General features: G+C 43.5%; 1 pseudogene; it reads right to left on the bottom strand.

Moving 5' to 3' along the window:
* Positions 1-418: 418 nt before the first annotated feature.
* LOC102479957 (elongation factor 1-alpha 1 pseudogene) lies at positions 419-1,869 on the bottom strand (annotated as a pseudogene).
* Between the last annotated feature and the right edge of the window lie 6,351 nt (positions 1,870-8,220).

Below are 8,220 nucleotides of genomic sequence, written 5' to 3'. Positions count from 1 at the left end.
TAACTTAAAACTGCCACACGCACAAAAAGAAAAAAAAATGGTCTACAAAACATTTTCCTTTCCTTCTGAAGGTTTTACGATGCATTGTTATCATTAACCAGTCTTTTCTTTTTTTTTTTTTGAGAGTTTTTTTTTTTTTGCTATAGGGTGCATGCGCTCGCCAGACAGAGAGAGACATAGAGACAGAAAGCGAGAAATCACCCCCCAGGGGTGATGGTCATGCCGCAATCCCTTCTCCTCCATTCTCCTCTCGGGATCTTGGGCACGCACGCACACACACCCGGCGTGAGTTTTAAGCCACCGGGTCCGGGACACGAACCACGGTCGACTACGTGGGAGTCCAGTGACATAGCCATTATGCTAACTGCTAGTTCCCACTAACCAGTCTTTTATTATTAAACTTTAATGGCCAGTTGAGACAAACAGTTCTGAAACTGTTCTTTCACCACTGATTGAGATTGGGGTGGCAGGAATTAGGGATATTCATTTAGCCTTCTGAGCTTTCTGGGCAGACTTGGTGACCTTGTCAGTTCCAGCAGCCTTCTTGTCTGCAGCTTTGAAGACACTCACAGCAACTGTCTTTCTCATATCACGAACAGCAAGATGACCCAGAGTAGGATAGTCAGAGAAGCCCTCAACACACATGGGCTTGCCAGGAACTATATCAACAATGGCAGCATTACCAGATTTCAAAAATTTAGGGCCACCTTTCAGCTTTTTACCAGAATGGCAATCAACCTTTTCCTTTAGCTCAGCAAACTTGCAAGCAACATGAACTGTGTGACAATCCAGAATGGGCATAGCCAGCACTGATTTGGCCTGGATGGTTCAGGATAATCACCTGAGCAGTGAAGCCAGCTGCTTTCATTAGTGGGTCATTTTTGCTGTCACCAGCAACATTGCCACATCGAACATCTTTGACAGACACGTTCTTGACATTGAAACCCACGTTGTTCCCAGGAAGAGCTTCACTCAGAGCTTCATGGTGCATTTCAACAGACTTTACTTCAGTTGTCACATTGACTGGCGCAAACATGATCACCATACCAGGTTTGAGCACACCAGTTTCCACTCGACCCACAGGGACAGTGCCAATACCACCAATTTTGTACACATCCTGCAGGGGCAGATACAAGGGCTTGTCCATCGGATGAGTTGGTGGCAGGATGCAATCTGGAGCTTTACGTAGTGTAGTTCCACTGGCATTTCCATCTTTACAGGTGACTTTCCATCCTTTGAACCATGGCATATTATTAGCACTTGGCTCCAACATGTTGTCACCATCTCAACCACAAATTGGCACAAATGCTACCGTGTCGGGATTGTAGCCAATTTTCTGAATGTAGGTGCTGACTTCGTTAACGATTTCCTCTTATCTCTTCTGACTGTGAGTGGCTCAGTAGAATCCATTTCATTAACATCAATGAGTTGTTTCACACTCAGTATGTAAGCCAGAAGGGCATGCTCCCAGGTCTGGCCATTCTTGGAGATACCAGCTTTAAATTCATCAACACCAGCAGCAACCATCAGGACAGCACAATCAGCCTGAGATGTGCCTGTAACCATGTTCTTGATAAAGTCTCTGTGTCCTGGGGCATCGATGATAGTTACATAATACTTGCTGGTCTCAAATTTCAACAGGGAGATACCAATGGTGATACCATGCTCACATTCAGCTTTCAGTTTATCCAAGACCCAGTCATATTTGAAGGAGCCCTTTCTCATCTCAACAAACTTCTTCTCAAATTTTTCAATGGTTCTTTTGTTGATCCCACCATATTTGTAGACCAGATGGCCAGTAGTGGTGGACTTGCCATAATCTACGTATCCAATGACAACGATGTTGATGTAAGTCTTACCCTTTCCCATTTTGGTTTTGATTTAGCAGTGGTTTTCATGACACCTGTGTTCTGGCAGCAAACCTGTTGCAAAAAAGCTGTATCTCCCTTTTGATGAGGGACATTGAGTATTTTTTCATATGCCTTTTGGCGGTTCATGTCTTCCTTAGAGAGTTGTTATTTCAGCTCATTTCCCCACCTTTTAGTTGGGTTGATCACCTTTTCGGGGGTAAATCTGGGGCTTTACTCCTAAAAGAAAGGGAAGAGGTCACCGGATCCATTTGCTAGGCTTCCTGGTACTTTTAAGAATGTGCATTTTGAAAGTAAATGGCTTACATCCCTTAGTTTGGAACAAGAGGCACTGGCCTTTAAATGATGCTTGCCAAACATTTGGTTCTAGGAAATCTCAGGGAGTAGACAAGGGTGAGGCAGGTGAAGGCACAGCACAGTGTCCCTAGGGAAGAGATGGGTCTGATGCAGTCAGCAGTCTCCAGGCTCCATTTTCTACCTTTGCTGCTGTATCTATGGAAGCTTTTATGGAATGGTCTCTGATCACACATTGGTCAGGAGAAGGAGTGTCTGGCCAGGTGCCAGGTACTGAGTCTTGTTTCTGTTGCAGCAGTGTGGATGGCTCTGGGAGTGGGGCTCTTCCCAGTGTTTTCCCAACCTTCTCTGTTTCATTTCCCACCTGGTTTCCATACCAACAATCAGGGGTATGACTGGTGCTGCAGCTGAAGATTTGCTCCAGTAACCAGGACTTCTAGACCCTTCCTAGCCCTCCTATTGGGCAGCACTGGATCTGGTAGATTATAGTTAGATTGACATCCACCTCCATCATTTGAAGATGCAATATTTTTATGGGCAGCTTTGACTTCAAGTGTGGGCGTTAATTATTTATTATTACTATTTTAGCCTACATAATGTTTGTTAAAGTGGGAATAAAATGAGCTATAAAATGTAGAAAAGCCATTTATTTTGTATTATGATCTAAAATTCAAACTACCTTTGGTGATTTTCTGCTTGGGGGAAACTACTGCATGGATAGAATAAATGTTCACACAGATTGTCCTACCTTCACATTGTTGATTTCAATTTGGAATTACGCTATTTTCATGATGTTACCAAATATTTACAAACTCACAGAGGACTTGAATAAAACATACTTCTGAGGAGATTAGGTAATGTTTTACATTTGATAGATGCCACATATTTAAAAACTAGACAGCATAGTTTTGTTTTGCTATAAGGTGTGTACACTTGCCAGAGAGAGAGAGAAAGAGAGACAGAGAGAGAGAGAGAGAGAGAGAGAAAGTGAGAAATCACTACCCAAGGGGATGGTCGTGCTGCAATCTCTTCTCCTTTATTCTCCTCTCAGGATTTTGGACATGTATCAACATACCCCTGGTGTGATTTTCAAGCTGCTAGTTTTGGATCTTGAACCTCAATGTCAGCCATGTGGGATCTAGCCACATTAACCACCATGCCACTGGCCAGCCCATAGTTTGTTTGTCTGTTTTTTTTTTTTTTTTAAGAGAGATTTTTGCTATAGAATGCATGTATTTGCCAGATAGAGACAGAGACAGAGAGAAAAAACAAGAAATCACCCTCCAGTGGGGATGGTCATGCTGCAATCCCTTTTCCTCTATTTTTCTCTTGGGAGTTTGGGCACACACACACACACACACACACACACAACACACGTGCCTAGCATGAGTTTAAAGCAACTTGATCTGGGACTTGAACCACAGTAGACTATGTGGGAGTCCAACGATGTAACTATTATGTCATCTGCTGGTCCCTAGTCCACAGTTTTTAATCTCAGGTGAGAAGGAATTAGAATAGCTTGTTTGAGGTAGCTGGGCATCTGTGTACTGGATAGGGGGAGCCTGATGGGTGTGGGCAAGAGAAAAGAGGGCCCAGGCAGGTATAACAGCCTCACCACCCCCTAGGAAGGTGACCTAGTGCATGTCTCTTGGTGTGCGGTGGTTTCCATCAACTTTGCTTGTCAGATGAATATACAGAGACTCACTCCTCCATTTGGCTGTCACTGGGTTGTTTATCTCAGGACAAACAAGAAGGGCCATGGGGTCTCTTGCCAGGTTGGGGTATAGGCTGGACACAGCCTGCCTTTCTTCTGCCTCTGCCTTTGCCTAGCTCTTCTGTGGTTCAGATGCTACTGAAATAGTGCAGTGTTTAATATAATTTATGCATAACTGTGGCATTTTGCATTTCCATTCATGCTCCTAATGAGCAGCTTAACCGGCCACATGCCATGAATTGGCGTCAGTTAGCATCCTGCACCAGTTGCCTGGGGTCTAACTGAAGACCAGGCTTTCCCCTAGCAGCTCAAATCCTGAAGATCTGACTCTGTCATTTGTTGCTTAGCTCCTTCCCCAGGGGGGTTTTGGAGGATTAAGTATTGCTGTAAGTCACCGGAAGCCACTCTTCAATAAAGTCATAAGTAATCATCGCAGTGAGAGTCAGAATGTGGGTGGCCGCTGTGTTGCCAGTGTTGTTCTCTGCTGTGACCTTTTTTCTCCCAGCAGCTGTACTCTCTTTGTTCACTCTTATTTGGTGGAGGTAACAGATTTGAAAGTAAGTGCAACATTTAGAGTGATGCATGTAAAATCTTAATCGGAAATGAGCATATGTAGGAGGGTGTTGTGGTCATTGGTCTGGGGTACTGGCTAAGCCAGGAGGAACTATTCTGCTCTCCTGGTGCTGAGTGAAGGAAAAGTGGCCATCCAGCAGCTCTTTTATCTGCTTTAGGGCTGGTGTACTTGGCAGTTGGACAGCAGCAGCCTAGCGGAGTCTCTGAGAATCATTACTTCTGACTAGACACCCATTTGTCTATCCCTTCCATTTTCTCTTCCCTCGGGGAGGCCTTCCCCCTGTGTCGAGGCTATCTGCCTTCATTCCCTTTCATGGGTCATTATTACTGGGTCTTCTTCTCCCCATTTCCCAACCCTGACTGATCTGGCTGCATCTGACCTGCTCACCTAGGACCCCCGAGACCAGTGGTGGCTCAGAGTGTCGGTGTCACCTGACAAGCAGATAACGTGGCCAGGATCTGAGGACACCTGGACTCCCTGGACACCACCCTCCCCCTCTTGTCTCTGGGAAGACAGGGTGATAATGGTGGGAAGTGAGCTGTTCAGTGAGCAAGACCTGGAAGAACAGGTCTGGTATAGATGCCGCTTGAGGGAACACACTGGGCTGACTTTCTGAGTGTAGATAGATCAGTGACGCTCATGACTGATCACAATGGTCAGAATTGAAAACTGTCTGGAAGCTTGACCGATAATAGTAAATCTCAGATTCTGGAATAATGGAGGGAATTTATCATTTGCCTAGAATTCAGATCTTTAGCTTTCTTTCCTACCACATTCAGAATTCAGTGTCAGCACCCGAGGTCTGATAAAGTTGGACTCCAAAACTGTGCTTGCTGGGAAAGCTCTGCCTCTTTGTCAGTTCTGGTACCATTCTGGTGATAGTGGTGACATTTGCACATTGGTTTTTCCACAATCATTTTATTGTGCAACACTATTAACACTAATACTTATATTCTTTTACCCAAGAGTTGCATTGGGAATGTACATTATACAACATAAATCTAAGACTGCAGAAGGGTGTATGTTCCAGGATGCTGACTGGAGCATTGTTCTTGGAGGCAAAGCCCTGGGAATAAGTGCCCAGGGCAGGACAGGGAACAGGATAGACACAGAGGATTAACCAACTCAAACCGAAAATCAAATGCAGCTGAGTTCATTAGGAGGGAATAGCAAGCCTAAGAAAAACCTCTAAGCCATATTCTTATTTTTGTAGAACAAGGAAAAAACCTCTCTAAATGTGTATTTGTGTAAATATGATTAGTTTATGAGCCACATTTTTTAAAGATAAGTGGTTTCCTTTTTAAAAATAATTATTTAATTTTATTGATTATTATTATTGTTTTAAATTTGCTATAGGGCACATGCACTCATTGGAGAGAGACTGAGAGAGAGGGAGAAAGTGAGAATGCAAGCTGCCAGCTCTGGGACTCAGTGGTCAGCCACGTGTGAGTCCAGTGCCTTAACTACTACGCCACCTGCTATCCTCTCATGTGCTACTTTTAACACAAGTTATCTGGGGGCAGGTGAGAGAATTAATGAGGATGGAGAGAAAAGCAGGAAGAAGAAGGTAGGTTTATTTATTTACTTTATTGTTTTATTTTTTAGAGAGATATTTTTGCTATAGGGAGTGTGTGCTCGCCAGAGAGCCAGAGAGAGACAGAAAGACAGAAAGTGAGAGACCATCCCCCAGGAAGGATGGCCATGCCTCAGTCCCTTCTCCTCCATTCTCCTCTTGTGATTTTGGGCACACATGCATATATACCAGTGTGTTGTAAGCCGCTGGGTCCGGGATTTGAACCGTGGTTGACTATGTGGGAGTCCAGCGACATAACCATTATGCCATCTGTTGGCCCCAGAAGGTAAGTTTAAAAGGCCAAAAAAAAAAAAAAAGGCTAGGCTTAAATTAAAATTTGTGCGATGTAAGCATACATATGTGATACATTGGCAGTTATATGTATAAAGACACTTAAAAACTTATGTTGCCATCAGATTTTATGTCCTGATTGACCAAGAGTAAAGCCAAAGCCTGTGCCTGGCCAAGAAAAGGCTAGTTCTCTTTCTCTCTTGGGCTGTTGGCAGCAGCCTGAAGAGTTTCCATCACGCGGTGGTCTCTGCACAGACCCGTGTCAACCTTGCTGCTGCTTAGCTTATGAGAAGGCTTCTAACCTGAGGGGAAAGCAGAGAGAAGGCAATTGTGCTTCTAACATGGACACTGTCAGAGGCCATGCAGAGAGTGGTGGGACCTGCCCAAGTGCTGAGTCTTGTTCACGGTGTTGGGGCAGAGGTTATAATTTTGCTTTGAATCTTATCCAAGTTTCCCCAGGATGTGTCCTGTGCTGATTTCAGAAAAAGAATGGCACGAAAGAACAAGACCGAAAGACAGAAAGTTGGCTTCTGTTACTGGATGCTTAAATGAAAACTTATGAAATAATAAGCTACACAACATAAAGCAAAACATCTCCCATTTACTAGTAATTAAATGCTTAAACATTTAAATTATCCATATCTTATGTTTATCAAATTGCTAGTAGCCTTAAGGCTATAAAAACATGCATTTCTCAAGTTCCCCAGATGTTTCATAGCTTCACTGTGTTAAATCTCAAGTTGTCAATTAAACGGCTCTTACAATGGAATGGCACGGCAAGCACAAACATTAACTCCAGCAAGCAAGAAAACCCGACGATATCAAGATTTCCATTATTAAGGAAGTAAATCTCCCTCTTCTAGAATAAAGACATAAATACTGTGGGTATTTTTTTTTTTTTGGTTGTTGTTGTTGGAGAAATGATGTGGGAAGATGGCCTCCAGAGATTGTCTGTCAAACACCCTTGAAGAAACATATCTTGGTGTGTTTATTGTAACAAACATTCTCTAAATTGAACACCAGCTGAAGCTCTGCTCTGCTAAATGCTGCACACACACACACACTCTTTTTCTACACTGAATTAAGGCATAACTTTCAGGAGCAGACTGGGCTTGTCAATATAAAATTGCCTCAGGTTCCTGTAGAAGAGGAGGGTAAAATAGAGCAGGGATCCTAAGAAACTCATAAACCCATCAAAGAGGTTGTGTTGTCACTCAGCCTTCAGAACTAACCAGAATTCTTGGACTAGCAGTTAGTGTAATGGCTATGTCGCTGAACTCCCGTGTAGTCGACTGCGGTTTGAGGCCTGGACCCGGTGGCTTAAACTCAGACCAGGCGCGTGTGTGTGAGGAGAGGAGAGGAGAATGGAGGAGAAGGAATTGTGGTGTGGCTGCGCCCCCCGGGGGCGATTTCTCGCTTTCTATCTCTCTGTCTCTCTCCATCTTTCTTGCAAGTGCACAAGCCCTGCAGCAAAAACCTCTTAAAAAAAAAAATAAAGAATTAACCAGAATTCAAAATGGCCTTAAGCTGAGATGGTTGACCAGGACCACTCATCCTCTTAACCAGGCTGGGCAAAGAGAAGGGAGCTACACATACCACACATGCATAGGAAATGGTATTAACTCTCTCTCTCTTTCTCTCTATCTCTCTCTCTCTGTCTCTCTCTCTCTTTTGAATAGATGGAAGGAAGTGTTGGTTTGATTGGCTTACACTGGGTCACTATTTCTTCATTAGCCCAAGGAAACAAAACAGATTACTGTTTTGTTAAGATTACTTTTCTGGTCTTTTTTTTTTAAATTTCAATTTATTTATTTGCATTCATTCACTGTACATCATTACAGCATACAAAATGAGATTTTCCATCCAGAGTACACTGTATATTGTCTCAATCAAGCACATCAACAAA

The sequence above is a fragment of the Tupaia chinensis genome, unplaced genomic scaffold (assembly GCF_000334495.1).
Source record: "Tupaia chinensis unplaced genomic scaffold, TupChi_1.0 Scaffold000197_1, whole genome shotgun sequence".
Classification (NCBI taxonomy): Eukaryota; Metazoa; Chordata; class Mammalia; order Scandentia; family Tupaiidae; genus Tupaia; species Tupaia belangeri.
Note: the sequence above shows the minus strand (reverse complement) of the source record. Positions and strands in the feature narration are given on the sequence as shown.